Genomic DNA, 22419 nt, shown 5'->3' with positions numbered 1-22419 from the left:
GATGTCATTAATATTGACTGAGTGGGGTCATGAAATCAATGTTTTATCTCATAGTTAGATTATGAGACTTTAGCATGGATTTTACAGGCAGGTTCACGTATTATGTGGGTAAAGTTTTACAAATTCACCTCAAGGACGATGTATAATCATGTTTTTATGACTTTTTGTCATTTAAGAATTTAACTTTATATGCAACCTCTGAGAGAAAGTTAGTACTTCACTAAAATATACCTGAGACACCATTAAATTTATCTGTATGTGTTTTATCTAGAGGTGATGTTTCCAATAAAGTCTCTTAAGTTAATAAAAATTTATTCTTCCAACCTTCATCACTCCCAAAATTTCATACCTTACTGTCGTATTGACCTTAATTAAAACGTTGCATTTTTATGCACCCAAGGCTAAATTGTCAGGGTTGAAATCAGCATTTATTCACCATCATGCTCAAAACTTTTTTGCTTTGCGTGCACAAAAAGGGGTTTTTAAAGAATGCCCATGCTGCGCTTTTTGATGTATTAAAAGTGAACACAGGGTTTTACTGTAAGAGTCCAAAAATTGCAAAAGCGTCTTCAAAATGGTCCATATAACTCATATTTTCCAGGACATTTGCCACATCAGTCATGTGCAAAAATGACACGCTTCCCCTTTATTAATTAATCTCTGAAATGTTAATGTATTAACTTCGGCAAGCAAAATGTCTTAAATAATGAATCTACCAAAGAATGCTTTCTTGCCTTTGGTTTAGAACTGGGTTCTGTTTAATTGAATATTTTGAGCAAGACATCAGACTAAATGTTATCACGGCCTGATAGCTTTATTAAACAGTCACAAATCGACTCTGTGGTGTTTCATCAGTGGTTATATTTAGTGCAGTCACCGTCTGTGAATAAATGGATCTAACCTTTTCCAGTAAGGTCCTTATCAATGATTTCCACTCCAGAACATATGAACAGATTAATTAACTCTTGTTAAGTGAATAATAAAGCTGCAATTAACTGCCAGTTTACTAAAAGCCATCATCAGACAACCAGACAAATTACAGCTATTATAGTACACACCAACAACAAGCCTAAAAATCGACATAAACCTACAACTTTTGTATTTTTGTACATTTAAGTAGTATGTGGCTATGCACTTTTCTTAGTTACATTGGTTTGGTCCTTTTATTTAGACATTATCAAGCATTGCAACTACACTCTTTTCAACCCTTATCAATAGATTAATTGATTGATTGATTTTATAGTGCTATTTTGCAATGTTACATTTTCAAAGCAGCTTTTTAACATGAATATTGAAATAGCACTGTGAAAACAACTTATTAAATCTTTAAATATAATAAGTAATTATATTCTTAACAGAGATGGCAATAAAGTCATTTCTTGTGATACAAAGAAATATTTTCGATCCAGCGTTTTGTCAATGTGGATGGACCTAGCAGTTAGGGTAAATTAAATCACAAAATGTATATTTTAAAACTATATAAATGTATCATATTTTACCCAACAATGGGTTAAAACAACAACAAAGCATATAAATTACAAGCCAAAAGGTATGGTTGAAAGCCTTGGGTTGATAATAAACAACATTGTCATTAAATTTCAACTATAACTCTCATAAGTGAGACGGTAGACTGTTAGGAGTAGGGAAGAGGTTAAAGGGACACTTCACCCATTTGTATTAAGCTTTGTATAGTTAGAACCCCAGTCATGTTTTTGAATGGTCGTGCATCATTTCCTCAGCTGCCACTGAGACAGGAGAAAAACAGATTTCAGTGTTGCACTTCCTTCTTTCAATGATGTAAAAATCATCATTTTGCATCATTGAAAGAAGGAAGTCCAATATCTTTGTTGAGGAAGTGAGACTACAAACACCCCTTTTCTCGGTCAAATAGCCACCAAATTCTAAACGTATGTTACATTTCGACAACAAATATGCCACATTTTCAATAAAGATTAATGTTTCTATGGGTGAAATGCTTCTTTAAGGTTAGTAATAGTTGACATGTAGTTTCAAACAAACTTAATATAGGGGTTCATCTATGTTGAGGTGAAGGAATTTCCCTTGTGGTGATTTTGCGTGGCTCACTAGCGCCGTATGCAGTTTTACTGCCTTTATTAATGAAATAAAATTATTATTTAATGAGGTGAACTGAGGTAGAATGCATGTCTTTCCCCTTATGAAAAAAATTAGCACAAAATAAAAAAATTGAAGAACATCGTTTAACCTTGTTGAGTGCAAATTTACAGAGCCTTGGTCAATACAGAACACAGCAGTGTCTTAATCAAATTAAAATTAGCCAGTATTTGTGCATCTATAAAATGTCCAAAACGAATGCAATACAGAAGGCAATGCATATAGGGCATTTTCACGCAGATATTGTTAATGAAAAACTTGCATATCTAAATGCCCAGCTGGTGTAAGTCAAGTGTTCAGTCAGATAACAATAAAGCCACTGGCGTACAGCTCACTCACCGTAAATACACATAGATCAAATCTTTAAAGGTTTTTAAGTTGTTTTAATGTCGCTAAGCAATCAGTTGTATTATGGCGCTTTGTGTTTGTGTTGTTGATCAGTTAGATTAAAGTATTAAACTAAACTGCATTTAGTTTAGAGGCAAACGGCGCTAATTCTGTCATCTCAGTTTCACTTTTTTCACACATTCACTGTATGATTTAACTCTTAACTCTTGACAATTTATTTGGCCTTTATTATAAATGTATGATTTAAGGGCATAGCTTCATTAATTTAACGTGAAAAGCGCGATTGGTGTGGTTGCTTGCCATCCATGCGGTTGATTTTGTCATCACCAATGATCGCTGTCAATTGTATCACCGGAAATCGCCAAGCTTTCATTGGAATGAATGAGATTGCGTCACTGCCTTTGCTAGTCACTGGCAGTGTGCATGCAGTATTACCCCTCATTCAGACTTTCTCGTTGTGTGTCGCCCTTCTCTTTCAATGAGGCATTTCTAAATCTGGTTGTCATAAGCAAATAAGTACCCATACCATCAGTAACTGACGAGAGAAGGATGACCTAAAGTCTACTGCTTCGCACCTGTTGGTAGTCCATCATTTGCATAAAGTTAAACTTTTTTTTGCCAACGGTCACTTTCACTGCTGTCGCCGAAAGTCGCCAAGCTTCTATTGAAATGAATGAGATTGCGCCACTTTGCTACTGCTAGTCCCTGGCGGTCTGAATTGGGTGTAAGTAGATATGTAGTAGACAGTCTACTTATTCTTTAGAGAGTTCAAAAGTTACAAAGCGACTAGTAAAATGTATAAAATAGACTATCGAAAAATATTTTACCCATTTTATTTACAGTGTTCTCCAACATCTTATATAGATGTAGAATGCATTTATATAAGATGTTATGAGTAAAACACTGTCATGTAACCCCAAAGGAACTCTTATAGAGAAAAATAGCCTGTTTTTTTTCTGTTTAATTCTAAAATTACTCAAATGTCTAATTTTCCAATAAGAGCTTGGATGCTATTCAGTAAACTGGTGTGCTTAAATAAACCCTTAGTGAAAGAAAAATAAACACAGATTGCCAAACTCTAAAAAATACTGGATCATTTTCAACCCAGTGTTGGATCAGAAAGGGACGAGCCCAGCTGTTGGGTTAAATAAACCCAGAGAATGTTTATATTATATATAAAACAGCCCACTTTTGGGTTGAAACAACCCAGCATAGGATAAATTACAACGCAACGGGCTGGGCTAGTCCATTTTTGACCCAATGCTGGGTTGAAAATAACAAAAAAAATTAGTTAAAACGATTGACATTTTTTATTTAAAGAGCACCTATTTCATTGCTAAACAACGTTATTTTGTGTATTTGGTATAATATAATGTGTTTGTGTGGTTTATGGTTAAAAAACACATTATTTTCCACATAGCGTACATTTTGTAGCTCCAGATTTCACTCTCTTCCTGACACGCGCAAATTTGAAAAGCTCTGTGTCCCTGATTGGCCAGCAAATCTGTTGATTGTGATTAGTCTGAATAGCTCAGATGTCACCCGGAAATGTGACGTTCCTTACAATGTTTGAAAGATTCAGGCACAATGCAATGCTGACAGCAGTTATCTTACAGGCTGTTAGTCAGAGCGGGAGGAATTATGATAATGTCATTCTTGTCTACGTCAACAGGCCCAGGAAGTAAACTGATGCCTACAATCTGTGTATTTGTTGTAGTCCAAAAAAAGAGATTTACATTGGAGATGTTAACTCGCGTCATTGTTTACTTTGGGGTATGAACCTGCATATTGTTAACATCTACTAACACACCAAAGGAAATGTAAAATCGTGAATCGGACGATTGGTGCTCTTAACTTTTTTTTTTTTTTGAAATGCTCATATAATAAATCAAAGCAAATCACAGCAATGTTTACAGTGGGGCAGTCATGGCCTAATGGTTAGAGAGAGTCGAGCTTGTTGGAACCATATCTTTTTAGGACCAATGATACTGGATCGATTCACCTTTTCTGTAACTTAGTGCATACGTCTGTTGTAAGAAGCACCGTCAGTCAAATCCATTCCACTAGAGCAGTGGCCACCTATTCTGGTCCTGGAGGGCCGGTGTCCCTGCAGAGTTTAGCTCCAACCCTAATCAAACACACCTGAAGCACCTTAATTAGCTGCTTCAAGTGTGTTTGATGAGGGTTGGAGCTAAACTCTGCAGAGACACCGGCCCTCCAGGACCAGGATTGGTGACCCCTGCACTAGAGGAATCCCCTAATAAATGAAACTCCATTCCATGTTTTAGTTAAAGCCTCAAATCCATTCCACCTGGCTCCTTTGGAGTCCATATAATTAAAACTCCTTCTCATTTTCAAAAATTTCATTCTTTCATCTGCATGCACCGTGACACAACATGATAAACAAAATTGTTAGGCTGTAAAAGCAATTGTTGCATTAAAAGGCACCAGAACACAAAAAATGTCATCTACTCCAGTAAATGTTTTGGACCTACACACATTTTTTGCCTTTGACGCCCATGAACCTGAGTGTTGCCGGTTTGAGTCTCACAGCCAGCAGGTTGTGGGTTACAATATATTGGTTATTAGATCTTTTTCACTTTTAGTGCAATAACAATATTCAACACTGCAACCACAACAAAACCAAAATAGCCGACAGATAGTAAACAAACAAAATTATCTACAAGTATTTATGCTGCAGGCCTAAAGCAATGCTTTGGAATGTGGTAGACTGAAACAAATGTCTGCTACACCCCTGAGAGCAAAAAAACAAAACAAATATACAACGCAATTGCTTTAAGCAGAAGTGCAATCCCTGTTGACCACACATGAAGTCAGTTTAGCACCTGGCTGCCAAAACTATAATCACTCATCCAAATCAGTTCGGTACAATAGTGTGTATACTTGCCATCCCCGTTCTTACTCTGAATATCACATTTTTGTAAAAATAAAATAGATAGAAATGTACATTTCCCCTGTACATGTCTTAGTCTGACATATAATCACACTTAATTTCAATCCTTCAGGCCTTGAGATATGAGTAATGATGCCACAAAAAGACACCCACAGTATCTTAGGTATCTTTTTGTTGTTTCCTTCCTTGTGCTTACAGCTTCACAGCTGCACCTAAATATCCACTGTCAATTGGTGTCATTGCATTTCAGATTATATTGTATAAAGGAGGGTTATTTTGTGTTGTTGTAATGGGTTTGTTTATCCAGTACTGCTAAGGTCTGTTTGGGGTTGAAGGAAAGGCTGGCAGTCATCCCAATCTCTGCTGAAGGCAAAGGTGATAAAACAATGATTGAGATTCTGCAATAAAACCAACAGTGAAATTCAATTCTGCTGCTTTTATAAAGCTATACATCTCAGCCAAAGGTTCGGGTGTAGAGAATGACTGAAAGAGAAAAACAGACAATGATCCACAGAAGAAACTGTAGATTTTAAAAACGTATATAAGTGGCGAATCATTACACAGCTTCTGATACTGTGAATTACATTGTCACTTAATAAGGATTGTACATCATAGTTTAGATAAAGTAAACATATTCGTGTTCAGTTTTAATTAAAGGATTATTTCACCCAAAAATGATCACCAGAGGGGAAGATTATCAGCAGATGATGAATTTTTTTACAGAAAAGATTTTGGATAAAAGGGTGTTTACAAAAGGCTGCATGTCTACTGAACTAATAGGAGTGATTTTGGTGAAGTGATTTCATCTATTGTGCCAACTTTTGTTAAACTAAAGCCCAGAGTATGGTCTGTTTTTTACATGTATGTGAAGTTGTGAACATACGCACACAGTCGAACACACAGGCTTTCAAAGTATAGTTTATTTGACTCATGTGAACACAGACATTCAATGCATGCGCATTGTGTTAAAATGCTATGCATCTCCTGGGCTACATACTACATTCTCCAGCACACGCATGCACAACCTATGCATAAGAAAATTGCGTCACACGCACTGCACGCAGAACCTTGCGTACATGTAAAAAGTGAACCATACAGTACTTTGGCCTTTAGCCATTGAAGTATACTCTGCTTACTCATTCGAACGCACACCCTAATTCTAAAACACACCCTTAAAAGGTTACCTGAACAAACAAAAGGTATTTTGACATGGTTTTTGGTGTGATTCAGTGTTATGAGTCTGCTAGTACCAATTCAGATTTAAGGAAAGGGACAAGTAAATAGAAATGCATATGCTAGCACATGTACCCAGTGATTGTCCCTAACTTCCACAATAACAGAATGAAAATAAACAACAAACTCACCTAGTCATTTGGGACCTGAATGACGCAGAAGCCTCTTCTAATCTCATCAACATATTTAACCAATTTGAGTTAAAAAGAAAAACAACTCTGAAGTGAAAGGTCATTTTCTTGTAGCCAGAGGTTACCAAAAACAGAACACGGCTTTTGAACTTGAACGCAAAGCTGCCATATTGACTAAAACCGAAAGCTTGATTTATACTCTTTCTGTGCAAAACCTTATGAAGTTATAACAACATTATTGTTGGACCTGGTACAGCGTTCATGACATGTATTCAGAATTTTGGGTTAGTTTGAACACTAATGCCAGGCTTATCAACTTATTATTTCCCTTTAGTTGAGAGGGGTTAAGTTATGGTTTTGATATAAGTAGAGATTAGGACCAAATTTATTTTTTGATTGTTGTTACAGGACCAATAAAACATATTGACCTGAAAATGTCTAGGCAAAATCAGGATCGGCGCTACAGTACATGTAGGAAATGCGAAACAACACTTGCATTTACAACTGCACAGTTATAAATGCAGCATGATGTTACAACAACTCAGTTACAACACCTACTATTTTAAGTTTTGACTTGTGATGAGTTGACCTAACTTATAAAAACAAGTTGAAATTGTTTAACCTTTATTTGTTAAGTTAAAGTAACTTAAAAATATATGTTGATTTGACATAATTTTTTACAGTTTGTTAGTTAACTTGAGTCTGTGGCTACTGTGTGACTGGTAAATCATACTACCATACCAATATTATTATTTATATTTTTTATTTAAGGTTAAAGAGTTTTTCAATATATACACTTCTGTAGGCTATGCAGAAAAACCAAATTACTATATTTGCAAAAATGTGCAATATTTTGACAATATTAAAGCCCCCCTAACCTAGAAAATGCACTTTTAAATGTGTTTCTATCAGAAAATGAGTCGCCAGTGTGTGTGCAGAAACATCCTGTTATTATACAAATCCATTCATTCTTCTTTGTGTAATCTCATTTAAACCGCAACAGTCACACAAAACAGGCTCAACAATACACTGTGGGCATATTTACAACCCTTTTGTTCGTGAAGAAAACCTCCACTATATTAAACTGCTGTAAAAATCTGAGAAAAATTTGGTTTCAATTTTTTTGCATAAATCTGTTAAATAACCTCAGTCCTGATTAAAACTGCTAAATGTTTAATAAAAAATCCAGGATTTTTACTCTTTAATTGCCAATGATTTTTCAAAAACTCAAAACTGATTTGGGGAAACACACATAAAATGACTTATTTTCAATATAAAAAGTGATTGTGGACTGGATTTTTTTTCAGTCTTGGGCATGTGAAAGATTAGCAACAACATTTGCTTTGATGCATTGCTAGTTTTTGTGCAGCATCAGATTATTATTTTTTTCTCCCTCATTTACTGTTCATGGCTGTTTTTGCCCCATTGACTTATTCTCTATTGGTTTGTGTAGTTCTACACTTTGTGTGTTCTCTGCTTTCCATCTTCATTTTGGAGTAAAACTTTTATTTCGTTCTCTTTTATAGATCGTATGCCTTACGTATGCAATGTTACCATCAAGACACATTTTAAGCCTTTTTAAATTCTCAGCAATGTCTTGAGGTTTCTCCAACCTTATTGGTTGTTGTGGACACTGTTGCGTGCTATGTCAGTTGGTAGAGCAAAGAGACGTTAAGATAGTCTAATATGAAAACATAATTATTTAACAGACATTAACAGTACATGATAGATGTTTTGAAGAAATTATATGATGTTTTGCAAGGTTGGCCGTCGATTTCCAGGTAAAGCAAACAAGTCAAGAGCCTTTTATATTGGAACAAGCAACTACCATAATCAAAACCTCAAAGCTCATGAGAAAGCTGACAGCACATAGTGTGCATGCTGTCTAAAAAGGTCGCCAATAACCCTTCATCTGGTCCACTGAACTTAATGGCGAGATGAATGAAGGGAATTTTAAGCGCACCGAGAGACATATCAACACAGCATATTAATAACATGGTTTTATTAATATTGGTTCGTTATCTTCCTTACAACAAGATTCCTTTGATATGAGTTCTTAATGTCTGTGTGCAGTTTATCCTGATATATTGACCCTGATGAGAGTATTGTGAAATTTCAGAATTAGAGTTTGCAGTTAAAATTGCCAATTGTTTTAAATGATAAATAAAATGTTTATGTCTACAATTATATTTGACTTTTGAAATACTATTTTAAATATGTGACACTAAATTCGTATTTATTTTATTTTATTTTTTTGGTGGGGCCAGTGAAAATGTTGGCAGGGCAATTGAAAACCCGAACCACTGGCCTGATCGGGCCATTATAATTTTTTTTAATGTTGAGCCCTGCACTGTAGTTGATGTATACTGCAGTGTAAATGACAGTGTCCAAAAAAATAGGAAAATACTACACTAATTTAGTTTTGGAGTCATTTTTAGGTGTCATGTATTCATTACATGTAGGTGTCATCTGTTTTAATAGCATAGCTGACTAGCCGTTAAGCTACACTCTTAAAAAAAATGGTTCTATATAGGACCAGAAATGGTTCTATCACTCGCTTCATATATGGAACCCCCAAATGGTTCAATTTAGAACCACTTTAATGGGTTCATTAAAACGAACCCCAAATGGTTCTTTGAATCAAAGTTAGATGGTTCTATTTAGAACCATTAAAGGTTCTTTATTATTATGAGTAATTTATTATTGATAAGAAATTATAACCAAACCAGAAAATTATAAAAGTTTACTATTTATTAATTGTATTATACAGAAATATAAATCTATAAAAATTACTTAAAATCACATCTCTTTATTCTGTATTAGACAGCAAAACTTTAGTTTACATTTAAAATGTCTCATTTCATTCAACCATTTAGTTATTTAATTATTTCCATTAAGCATTTTCACTTTTTAATAAACATACATACGTTTATATATTAAATAAATAAATAAATAAATAAAATATATATATACATATATATATATAATATATTAGTATTATATCTCACAATCTAAAATGACAGATACCCAGTTAACATTACAATTAGATCAAGTAAAAAGTTGTACAAGTAAGGGATAATGTATTGGCAGCATGTCATCACAGAAAAAAGCCCCAACAGTTTCTTCAGGACAAATGTCACGAACACATTTAATCATTTGTAAATTTAATGTCGGATGTGTAATTAATAGACATTGATATTTAATTTTTGTGTAATATAAAACTGTACCTGTCAAAATGATTTGCAGCATTGGAGTTTTTAGTTTTGAGCAGTAGTAGAATGTCACGACTGGCCAATCAGAATCTAGCATTTTAGAGAACCGTGTAATAAGAAATGGTAAATGTAACACATAAGATCAACACAAAGTTGCACAAACAGTCAATATATGATCAACATGAGTTATTACCTTAGCATGACAAATAACTACACAGACTTCTTATAGAAAGGGATTCCGTTCTTGGGAGTTTGTAAACAACAGTCTTCAAAAACACCCACACTGATGTGCACTGCTTAGTAAAATTAATGTCCAAAACATAAAAAAGTTTAAAACATGTCAACATCACCAAGGAGGGTGTATTGCTGGAGTGACTGTCTGTCAAAAACAAAGAAGGCTTGATGGCAGAGATCGCCATCTTCCAATCCAAGGACAAATGGGAATGGTTTTGTCACATCAGCCTCTCAGAAGAATGCAACCATGTTGGTCCCAACCTGTTGAAAACAGACAAAACACTTGTTAGAATGCAGGCAAAGACTGTAAATGCATGATGCAGCATTATTATACAAAACCAAACAATTCATATTTCATACACACAAATGTAGTATCTAGTTTAATTGTAATGAAATGTATAAATTTCTGTTTTATTTCAATAACCTTACAATATACTCTTTGTTTATGCCAATAACTCAGATTCACAGTAATTTCAGATTCTGCCACGTCACTTTACCTGGCAGTAAGCCCAATTTTTTTAGATTTTGCAACAACCTGCATACTTGCCCTTATTACTTAATATAGCCAACACTTTATTAGCATATATTATGTAATGAATACATGGCTGATCATTAACGTTTGTCCCTAAAGTTAATGTTTTGGATGTGCGAGTGAAAGACAATTTTTCTTGTCCGAGTTTTAACTCTATTCGTACTTGTAAACATGTCTTCTTGCTAGTTCACAAACAAAATATTAAATGTTTTAGGTTGCTTGCAAAGCAAAGTGTGCAATACTTCCATTACTTACATAGACTTAAGATTTTCTTCCCACTTTTGTAGACAGGAGTTGGAATATCATCATGGGGTTCTGTAGAGATAAATGTTTAGGTTAAATTAGTAACTTTATTGTCATAATACACAGCAAACAACTATTGTATTCCCAAGTGTACCTGGAGGTGATTTGTTGATGCTCCTGGTTCTTGGCTGGGAAGTGCAGGATTCTGTTTGGAAAATGCAATGCCCAAGTTTCAAATAGCTTTTCGGCATGGTCAGGAAATAACACAGAGAAGTCTGGTGAACTCTGAAAATGACAAATCATGCATTCATTTTCAATAAAACTTTAATGTAAATTTATGCGATAATGAATGCTATATGGGCTAGCTTGTCAGTGAACTACGGCATGTAGTTAACGGTGCTTCACCTGTTTTCAGATGATGGCAATTCACTACTATTCACAGAACCGGCTTTATCGATTAGATAGGCTTGACAATTTTATACAATTAAAGAGATAGTTGGGCCAAAAATGATATTAAACCCATGAATTACTCACCTCTAAGCCGTCCAAGATGCATATGTCCATCATTTTTCAGACTAACACATTTTCAGTTATTTTAGAAAATGTTTTAGATCTTTCAGTTAATCAAATGTAAAGTTATGGGGTCCACTCTTTCAAGTCCAAAAATATTTGCATCCATCCTTCACAAAATAAATCCATATGGCTCCACGATAATAAACAAAGGCCTTCTGAGGGTAATCCGTGCAGTGTTGTTGTAGAAATATAACAAAAATAACTAGCTTCTGCTAATGGCGCCATCTTGGTCGCGTCCGCATTTAAGATGAGAGCTGTCCTGAATACAGAGGAGTCTTGGATGGCAGTATTACCGGAAGCTAGTTATTTTTGTTTATAAAGTTTAAATATAGATATTTCTACAACAAAACGGCGCGGATTACCCTCAGAAGACTTTTGTTTATCATCATGGAGCCGTTTGGATTTCTTTTGTGAAGGATGGATGCACATTTTTTGGATGTGAAGGAGTGGACCCCGTAACATTACATTTAATCAACTGAAAGATCTAAGACATTTTCTAAAATAACTCAAAATGTGTTCGTCAAAAAAAATGATGGACATATGCATTTTGAATGGCTTGGGGGTGAGTAAATCATGAGTTTAATATAATTTTTGGGTGAACTATTCCTTTAATCGTGCAACCTTACATACCACTTTTGAAAATGACATACTCACAGCAAAATAAGCAGGGATTCTTAATAAAGAAATGCTTTGATATGCCTCATTGTAATATCAACATATCACTTTAAATAATAAAAAACAAGTGCATTTTCATGTTACCTGTAAATAACTTTGTAAAAGCTGGTATCAGAACCTCAAAGTTACATTGTTTTAGCTTCTCCAGGAAAAAAATATCCATCTTTTATCCATCAGGGTCTGTGGAAAAGAGCCAAAACTGTGATTTAAGTGGGCATCATCAAAAACATTTGAAAAAGATAAAAATGTCTGTAACTTACACAGACCAAATGAGAGTTCACAATATGTGACCCTGTCTGTGAACTCAAGGCTAAAGTTTCATGATCTAAACATGATATTAAAAGCATCAGTTTGATTTCAACTTTTACAACAAACGATTATTTATTTAAAACGTACACGTTTCTTCCTCATATTAACGTTATCTGTTTTAAACTGAATTTCTAAACCATTAGAATACGTTACATTGTAACGTTTCTAAAATTATTAAAACAAGCCATGTTTTAGACATATTTCATAAAACGTTTGATCAAACGAAATATTTAAATCATTTAAAAGCAAGCATAAACATCGTTTAGATTTACTGGGCATTACAGACTAGCAAACGGAAGCTAATAAAACTAGTTTAATAACAGTTATGTCATGTGAACCATAATTTTGCATACTTTTGCATTCAGAAATAGTTTAAATGATTAAAAACAATGATACAAACCTTTTCCTTCAAATAAATCAAAGATAAGTCGATGAAAAACCGTTCATGAATCCTCAGGTGAATTAGTAAACTCCCGCTTCAGGTATCCTTGCAGTGAGAGGCACTGACGCGTCTGTGTGGGGGAAGGGACGAGTTCTCTCTGGGGAAGAACAACACTGACACCCGGTGGTCACGCCGGTAACATTCCGACTTTGTGTAATTAAACTTTAAAATTGGCATTCACTTTACAAACCGACTGCAAATTTGAACATTATACATATATATTCTCGCCTGAACTTATGTTAAAAATACATTTTGTGGACTAGAGAAAGTAATATTGAGAAACAACTATGTATCTATTAAGCTGGCTCTGCTTCAAAATTACCCAACATATAACCCAACAAGTTGGGTTACACAAAAACTACCCAACACTGATAAAACAACCAAACAAAATAACCCAACTTTTAGAGTGTAATATCGTTTCAAAAATGTAGAAAGTTTACTTACCTCAGGGTACCAACAAGCAGAAATGCCGGTCCGGAGTCCGAACTCCTCAGTTTGAAAAAAAAACCTGTCAGGTCTGGAGGCTCATCTTCGCTTATGGTGCAACGCATATATAAGCCACCAGAGGGCACTTTTGCGATTATTTGTATTTAATGCCCCTTCAGGTTAAATTAAACATTGACAATATAGAATGTACAAAATAAAGAAAACACCTGGTTATTCACCAAAAACGCAAACTGCACTGTAAGTTTCATGCTAATGTACAAACTTGCATAAAAAAGCTCACAGGAAATAAATCATACAATAAATATGAATAGCCTATTTGTTGACTCTCTCTTTATTTGACCACAGCCTATTGACACAAAAAGGTTTGTGAATGAGTTGTGTAGGTTTGTAAATGAGTTGTGTAGGTCTGTAATTATTGTGTAATCTTTAGTTTACACTTCAGTCACAAACGTGAATTATAGAACCATTTTAATAAAATGGGTTCTTTGCCCTCCAAGGGCTCTATATGGAACCCTTTTTTTGGTAAAAGGTTCTATTGGCCAAGTAAAGAACCCCATGGTTCTATATAGAACCTCAGGGAACCTTTTTTTTTTAGAGTGTACTCTTAAAGTCATATAACATAATATAATAATAAATAAATTATATGAATGTATAAAAAGTGAGTTTTTCCCTGAAGTATTTTTTTTGAAAGGTGAGATGTCTGGATTTTGCAATGTGGTCATGTAGACTGTTTCATCGGACGCACGTGCAGTGACGCAATTACTCGTCTGGTCCGAACTTTACTTCCGGTTTCTGTTTGTTTAATGGTCTGACTAGTTGCTAAACTGAACTCTTGAACAAATACTTTGTTGAAAATAACAAATGTTTTGGTTTCCTAGGTAATCTATTATGCGTGTTGTTTATTGTGCTTGTAATATAAATAAGCTACTTTAAAAGGACTTTGTTGTTATTTATTCTTAGCGGAGTTTACCGGAAGTTACGTTTGTTCCACGAAAAAACGTTTGTTTATGTTGTTACTGCTGAAACCAATGTGAGGTCATGTGACACCAATGCTACATGCTAATATCTGAAACATTGATCAATGCACCACTGTATAACGTTTGCTTTTATTTTAAAATTGAAAACACATTAATCATAATAAAGGTGTATTTCTGTATTAATTGCATTCTCAATCTACTTGTGTCAAATAAATGAGGGCCGTCAGAGACCCACTGCACTAATAAATCTATGAGTCATCGATTTATCACATTGATTTATTTATCTTATTTGTTTGTGAATGTGTGCACCCCGGTGTGTTGTTTCCAGGCATCCACTATTGTGTGTGCAGTTATGGAAAGGCAGTCTTGGCTAAAGAACGATCCAAGCTCTAGATACTGGGGTTTCATCAGGCTGTCCATTCACGCACATATACACGCACAGACACATAGTTAGAGCAAGCACGCTGACGCAAACGATGATCTCTGTCGCCTCTGATTCACACTCACTTATAAACCTTTCTCTGACAGCCTATTTCATTTTCATCCTTTTAGTGCAATACAATGAGTCCATGTTCACACACACAGCACAAACATACACATCATCTGAACACAACCCACTGAACAAAACCTTTAATTATGGATAACATTGCACAGGACACAGTCTGACCGTCTGCACTCTGCACTCTGCACTCTGCACTCTGCACTCTCTCTCTCTCTCTCTCTCTCTCTCTCTCTCTCTCTCTCTCTCTCTCTCTCTCTCTCTCTCTCTCTCTCTCTCTCTCTCTCTCTCTCTCTCTCTCTCTCTCTCTCTCTCTCTCTCTCTCTCTCTCTCTCTCTCTCTCTCTCTGTATGTTAAAAAAGAAAGTCGTGCAACGGACAAGAAAAACGATTTTAAGAAATTTGTGCTCAAGGCACGAAAAAAGCTGAATTTCCTGCCATGGACACAAATAATTAAATAACATTTTTCGTAACTATAACACGACTTTGCGTGAGTTTATGTTGGTTCTTACAAATTACTCTATTTTTATCACTATAGAAAACAGGACAATCTTTGAAAAAGTTTTGAGAAATAATGTTGTGAGGATATTTATTGCCATATGAGACGTTTATTGCCATTGTATACTCTCGTCTATAATATAGAAATCACATAGTTGTAAATATATAATGTGGTATACTGCAAAGTTACCCTGCTAATTTTTATTTATGATATATGTGGAGATAAATAAACCTTTGCAAATCTGCTGATTTGATCCATTCATGTCCTAACCACCAGGCTAGAGATTTGAAACATCCTTAACTCTTTCCCCGTCATTGACGAGATATCTCGTCAATCAAGAGAAAACGCTTCCCCGCCAATGACGAGTTTTTCTGTCTTTCCGCAATACCGCTATTATCCATCCTTCCGCAACTTTTTAAACCAGGAAGTATTGCCCTATGGCAAGCAGCTGCATGTCCGTGTCTGTTTTATAGATCGCTCTGAATGGGATCTCTATGAAAAGTCCGTCACAAAAATGGAATTATCTCTGCTTTTTGCTCAAAATGTGGTGTTTTTGCAGAAACCTACCCATATTCAAAAGGTGATTACAAAAGAACTACTGAAGGTAGGATGAAACGGTTTGTTTTGTTTGAAAGCAGAGGGTCTGTTCTTTCATTTGGTATATTGTAAGTTCATTTATTTGAAGAAGAACATTTTCTGGAAGACATTAAACTTTTGTGAAAATCATGATAAACGCTGGCGCTGGCTGGCAACTTTTTTTAAAAACGCTGGCGGTGAAAGAGTTAATCCACACTTACTAGTCTATCAAATAATATCAAAAATATATTGTTTTGTGAATAAAAGATGCTTTTTTATATTGTTTGTGTGCTTTTCCACAGAAAGTGTCAATCACACGATCATTTTATACGCAGAATCAGCAGTCAGCAGCGCACTGCAAATGAAGTAGCCTATGTATGAAATCACAACGGGTGCTTGACATACTGCAATGCGTTCGGCAACTTTTTAAATCGAAGACATGCTATGCCATTTGGGGAGGTACCACTCACTAATACCCATATTTTTGAAAATCCTAGACATGGTTGGACCTGCCAACCAGGTTGAGCACTTTTATATACTGTGTTGAGCAGAGAGGCTGCACAGTTTGACCAGCGGGAACCGGCCGGATATCAGGACACCAGACGGTGTTGCTATATAACTCGCAATGTATTTATTATCAGACCAGCCCTCGCTGTCTCAAAACACTACCGACCCACAGGGAAAAATCCACACTCTCCCGATTGCCACTCCTCTACTCCCAACATGTGTAATGTTAGTAAGTCTTGTAGCCGTACTTTTAACAATTAGGTTTTTAGGTATAGTTTACCCAAAAAAGATAGATAGATGCCAAGATAGATAGATAGAGACACAGACAGATAGATAGATCTCTGTTTAAGTAACAAACATTATCAATGTGCTTTCCATTTAATCTCAATAACATCTCAGTAAAACAATTGAGAAATCAGAGAGATCTCGTTTTTCTTTTATGTTATGCTCCTTTATCTCTCAATGACTGAGGTGAGTGTTTCTTTTCCTACAGCTCTAGAATAAGGAATCACTCTGGGAAGAAGGAAGATAGATGTACCAAGACAGACAGAGACCTCTGCCACCTGCCTGAGGCACCTATCACCAGTTTTACCATAGGGGTGGACATTAATTGTGATTAAAAATGACATTGCTATCTCACATGTGCAATCTCACCACCCCGGATCCGCGCAGTCACTAAATCTTCATTTGGCATCGTGCGGGAGTCTGCGGGGGTTGATAATGAGATTCTTTTTTCAAATCTTTTATTCAACTTTTCCCACTTGCACAACCCCACAAGGATGCAGCCCATGAAACCGTATCTTCTTTTTCCAGGCAATTCACCTTTACTCATACGGAGATAAGTTCTCCTTCTTCTGGGATGAGAGAGCATGTTTAAAATTTAATTTAGCATTTGAACCTTTCAGTATTCTCTCAAATCTCATTCCCGAGTCTCTTTCAAACTTACAAGGTTTAAAGTGGACAAAGCAAATTCTCCAATCCACTTCACACAGATGGAATATGCTTTACCATGAAATTCAAGTTGGCCTTGAGCTGTGGACCACATAGCCATCTCGGACGCACAAAAGGTGCCGATTGTAACACACAGGCTGCCTCGGTTTGGGATTACTTCATTCTTTGTGTTTTTTGTGAAACTGGCATCTGTTAAAATGATTTAAATTATGAATATATCATTTAATTATTCATCATGTATGTATTTTTTAACATTCCCATAATGATCTTGCTCACATCTTATGTTCCTTCACCAGATGTACTAAGTGTTCTTGCCATTTTCCACACAATTAAACTTAACAGTTAGTTTACAATGAACTGCAGGCTCTGAATTTAAAAGTATCTAATCAATGGGAAAAGTGAGTCACCACAAAACTTTTCGGTTACACTTTATTTTGATAGTCCACTTTAGACATTCTACTAACTATAAACAACTTTGCAACTACATGTCAACTAACTTTCAATAATTTGCAACTATACGTCAACTAACTGTCATTAGTGTATTAGTAGACTGTAAAGGTTGGGGTTAGGGAAGAGGTTTGGGTTAGTGGAATAAGTTGACATGCACCTGCAAAGATACTTATAGTCAGTTGAAAGTTTGTTGAGATATCATCCCAATAAAGTGTTAGTAGATATAAAGCAGACAGTCTACTAATTCTCTAAAGAGTGGTAGTTGATAAGTAGTTGCAAAGTTACTTATAATTAGTAAAATGTTTAAAGTGGACTATCAAAATAAAGTGTTACCAACTTTTCTAAAACTTTTCTTTTTGGTTTTCGGTTTAAAAGATTTGGAAATGTGCCGGTCTCTCAGCACTCTGTACAATTTTTTTTCTAACCGTATTGATCTTATGTATTGATCATGTGTAATGGTCCAAGAAGTTCAAAATAGGTCCACCTTAATTGTCCCAAGTGTTTGATGCTGAGATCTGTCTCACGAGATCTGATCTAATCTGATCACAGTTGTTAGGTAGACACGTCGCATTTATACCTGCCAGTGAAACATCATAAAACTCATGTGAACGCTTGAGTTTGGATTCTAACATCATCAGAGCGTTATTGAATGTCAATACAACCCAGTTTCTTCCAGTTTTGCTAGAATTTTATAACCACAAATGAACTTCAAATGTGTTCCACATGACTGGGAAACTTTTATCAAAGAGGATACTTGCAATTTAAAGAGCACCTATTGTCCGATTCATGATTATACATTTCCATTGATGTGTAAGTGTGTATTAGTATGTTAACGATGTGCAAAAGGTACAAATCCCAAAAGTAAATGATGATGCAAGTTATTGTTTCCAATATAAATCTTTTACCGGGACTACAAAAAAAAAAAACACGGATTGTAGGCAACAGTTTAGTTCCTGGGCTGGTTGATGTAGACAAGACCTCTTCCCGCTTTGGACTTACAGTCTGTAAATTAACTCCTGTCAGCATTGCATTGTGAGCGAATCTTTCAAACATGATTAGGAGCGTCACATTTTCGGCTGACGTCAGAGGTATTCAGACCAATCACAACAAACAGATTAACTGGCCAATAGGGACACAGAGCTTTTCAGATCGATGAGTTTTGTACAAAACAAATGCATTTGAGGAAAGCAGTATATCTGGAGCTACAAAAATGTGACGGTATGTGGAAAATAATGTGTTTTTTAACAATAAACCATGCAAACACATTATATTATACCAAATACACAAAATAACGTTGTTTTTTTTAGCAATGGAATATGTGCACTTTTACATATGCACCAAATTGCAATGGCATATAAAACTTTTGCAAAAAGCACTGTTTCATCCAGTGAGTCAAAGAAAACAAAAGCGTAACTTTTTGCAATGGGAGACGCACCACAAAGACCATGTGGAAACACCAGCCTGGTCTTGGAATACTGGATTTGAAATACTTAGAAAAATATAAGAAACAATTGACTACGGGGAGTTGAATTATTCAAAAACAATGCACACCCAAGGTAGTAATGCGTAGTAATCAAACAATGCTGTTACACTGCGGGTGTGCATTATTTTCAAATAATTCAAAGGACCGGAGTCCATTATTCCACTTATACATTGCTCTAGTGATTATTTTAAGACATTTGACAGGTTAACATTTAACATATGACAGAAAAGTAATCAACACACATGGAACATTTCTCAACCAATCTAAAAAAAAAAATTTTAACAGCATCTTGGTAAATTGTAAGTATTTTAACTTATATTTTCTTAAGTTGAAAATGTAGGTGTTACCAATTGAAGTACCTTCAGTTTTCACAGAGTGTGTATTTTATGAGTTTGCTAATTTGTATTTGTACAATGTGGATAAGTGAACAAAGTGAACAATACCGAAACTCCACCCCTAACTCCATGTGATAGTGTTGAACATACAGTAATAGAAATGTTCAGATGAACAGAACGTCCAGATTAAATGTTGTGTCCTGTCATCTTGTTTTCAGAGGTGGTTGGATGCTCTTTGCAACGCAGTCGTGTAAGAAGTGTAGGGTCATTATACCAAACCACTTTGACAACAATATTAATTATAGAATATTTAAAGCCCCCCCCCCCCCCCCCCAAGAGGGGCTCGCCCTCCAGTTGGCCATCACTGCACTAAATGATTTCACGAGACTGCAAGAAAACACACACATGTATGGCCAGACTAATGTGTCCAAAACTGTTGGTCCTCATGTACAATCATACTCTATGTAGCCTAGCTGTCCACTTGTGGTGGTTGGATTATTCAGGGTGTATCCTTACCCTTAAAATTCCAGTGTAACGTGGACGGGACACTTCATTATTTAACAGAAAACTTCATCAAATACAACAACTCAAAAACAAAAAGCTAAACATGTCACATATCTTTGGAAAGCTGACATTTTTGTGATTCGAATGATGTAAACCATTTTAAGATCAACACATCAGGTACAATTTGTGCCCTTTATAGCCTTTTCCAGGAATTTTAAGGGGTTAATAACAGGTGTAAGCAGAGCCGTAGATGCAGCTTTCAGCATACTTAAACATGCCTCAGGCCATCAAAATAAAAACACAGAAGTATCGAAATGAGCATCTCAATAGTGAAACAGCCAACAGACTCATCAGTTTCCAAACACTATTCTGCTTCAAGGTCTCATTTGTATTAATGATTATTGGTCCCTTTTATCTTGGCAGGTATGAAAAATAAATGTGGGATTCTCTGTTAGTAGTCTACGTAAAGATAATTATGTGGCACTTCCTTATACCCGTAATTACTGAGATTGGGAAAGGGGATTGTTAGGTTGTTATTGTATGTTATGATCTGCGACTCAAGTAGGTTTAGCCCAAATGCAAAAGAAATGAGATCATCAATCAAAGACAGATTAGCCCCCTGTGAAGAAAATGGAAGGACTTCAAATAAGGCAAACAAATAAAGGGAGAAAGAAATAAACAGAGAAATAAAAAGATAATGGAGTAGATGAATGGGCGGGCTGAAGGAAATGGAAAGGAATTGAAATTGAGTGACAAAAACAACAGACAAAATGATCAAATGTGTTTAGGGTGAAGGGTAATTTGATGTGTGTGTATGTGTGTGATTCAGAGAGAGAGAGAGAGAGAGAGAGAGAAAGGGGGAGAGAGATAGCGAATAGAGAAAAATCAAGAAAGTTAAGACTGAAGAAAACACATTTGGTAGAAAATTCATTCGGAAAAGCAAAAACTGAAAAGAGCTGTATTGCATGGTGCACACAAAAGAATGACATAAGGAGATCCAAAATAGGAGAAACAGCACTGAGTTGAATACATTGATTATACTCAGATGAATGCTTTCATATTTGTTTGATGTCAGCCAAACAAAAGGTGGTCTCACAACACAAGGGCCATTACATGCAAGTCTTCTTTGCTCTGGAGACATGCATTACAAATGAAAACCAAATCTGTTCATTGCAGCCAAGGGCCACACACAAAGACACTGGCATGTACACATAAACTATAACTTATCAACAAAACAAATGTTCTCTATTATCTACCTCCCAGTTCCTATGTGAGGCAATGAGCACAATGTAAAAGTTGTGTAATTAGCGTTGCTTGCCAAGGGGCCATTTACCAAACTGTAAACTTTTATGCATCTTGACTGTTTGTTTAAACAATGACATTTGGGGGTCTTAAAAATGCAAATATTTGAAAACGGGTTTCAGATTGCACTTTTATTATGTTTTAGTATCCTTATCTTGCCAATCTGTTACGTCCTGCTCAAGCAGCGCTTGCAAAGTTGACTGATCAGCTTGGTCATCTGCATTTTCTGGATCAGATTTGGCTCATGTTGATAAGGTTGTGAAGACGATAATAACTCATCTCAGCATTGCATTGTGAGCTAATCATCCAAACATGGTAATGAGCATCCCATTTCCAGCTGATGTCAGAGGTATTCAGGCCAATCAAAACGTTCTGGTTAGTTAGCCAATCGGAGGACACTGCGCTTTTCAGAATGATAACCTTTGTACAGTATCAACTCATTTCATGGAGGCAAGGCATAGAGAAGCAACCAGTGGTGGCTGGTGACTTCTTTTTCGAGGGTGCATGATGCAAAGCTTGTCACAATGTGTATTTAGCCCCTCATGTGTGTGGCTCGTCATGTCAAAATATCTGTTCAGCGACTTATGTGAACCATGTGCATCACACGTCATGTCAAAATATAGGCCTGCTGCAGATGCTTTGATGGGGTTTATGGTAAAAGAGAGACTTTTTTTGGCAGATACTCGCATAAGCATTTTGCGTCTCTTTTATCATAAACCCATTTGATGCGTGTGCAGCAGGCACATATTTTGACATGACGCATGATGCACGTAGGTTCACATCACGCAAGAAACAAAAATTTTGACATGACGACCAACACACATATTTTGAAGAGAAGTGAAGTCACCGGCCGTCACAGGGAGCAACAATAATGTACTGTACGTGGAAAATAATGTGTTTTTTGAACCATA

At 35.7% G+C, this 22419-nt stretch overlaps 1 long non-coding RNA gene across 1 annotated transcript; it reads right to left on the bottom strand.

Moving 5' to 3' along the window:
- Positions 1-9755: 9755 nt before the first annotated feature.
- On the bottom strand, positions 9756-12898 carry LOC135729614 (uncharacterized). The gene is made up of 4 exons (XR_010525715.2): positions 12313-12898; positions 11135-11265; positions 10993-11052; positions 9756-10466 (listed from the first exon to the last, which is right to left on the bottom strand). It is a non-coding gene; the product is annotated as an uncharacterized lncRNA (long non-coding RNA).
- Positions 12899-22419: the final 9521 nt, after the last annotated feature.

The sequence above is a fragment of the Paramisgurnus dabryanus genome, chromosome 11 (genome assembly GCF_030506205.2).
Source record: "Paramisgurnus dabryanus chromosome 11, PD_genome_1.1, whole genome shotgun sequence".
NCBI classification, from domain to species: domain Eukaryota; kingdom Metazoa; phylum Chordata; class Actinopteri; order Cypriniformes; family Cobitidae; genus Paramisgurnus; species Paramisgurnus dabryanus.
The sequence above is the reverse complement of the archived record's forward strand: the minus strand, read 5'-3'. Positions and strand labels throughout refer to the sequence as shown.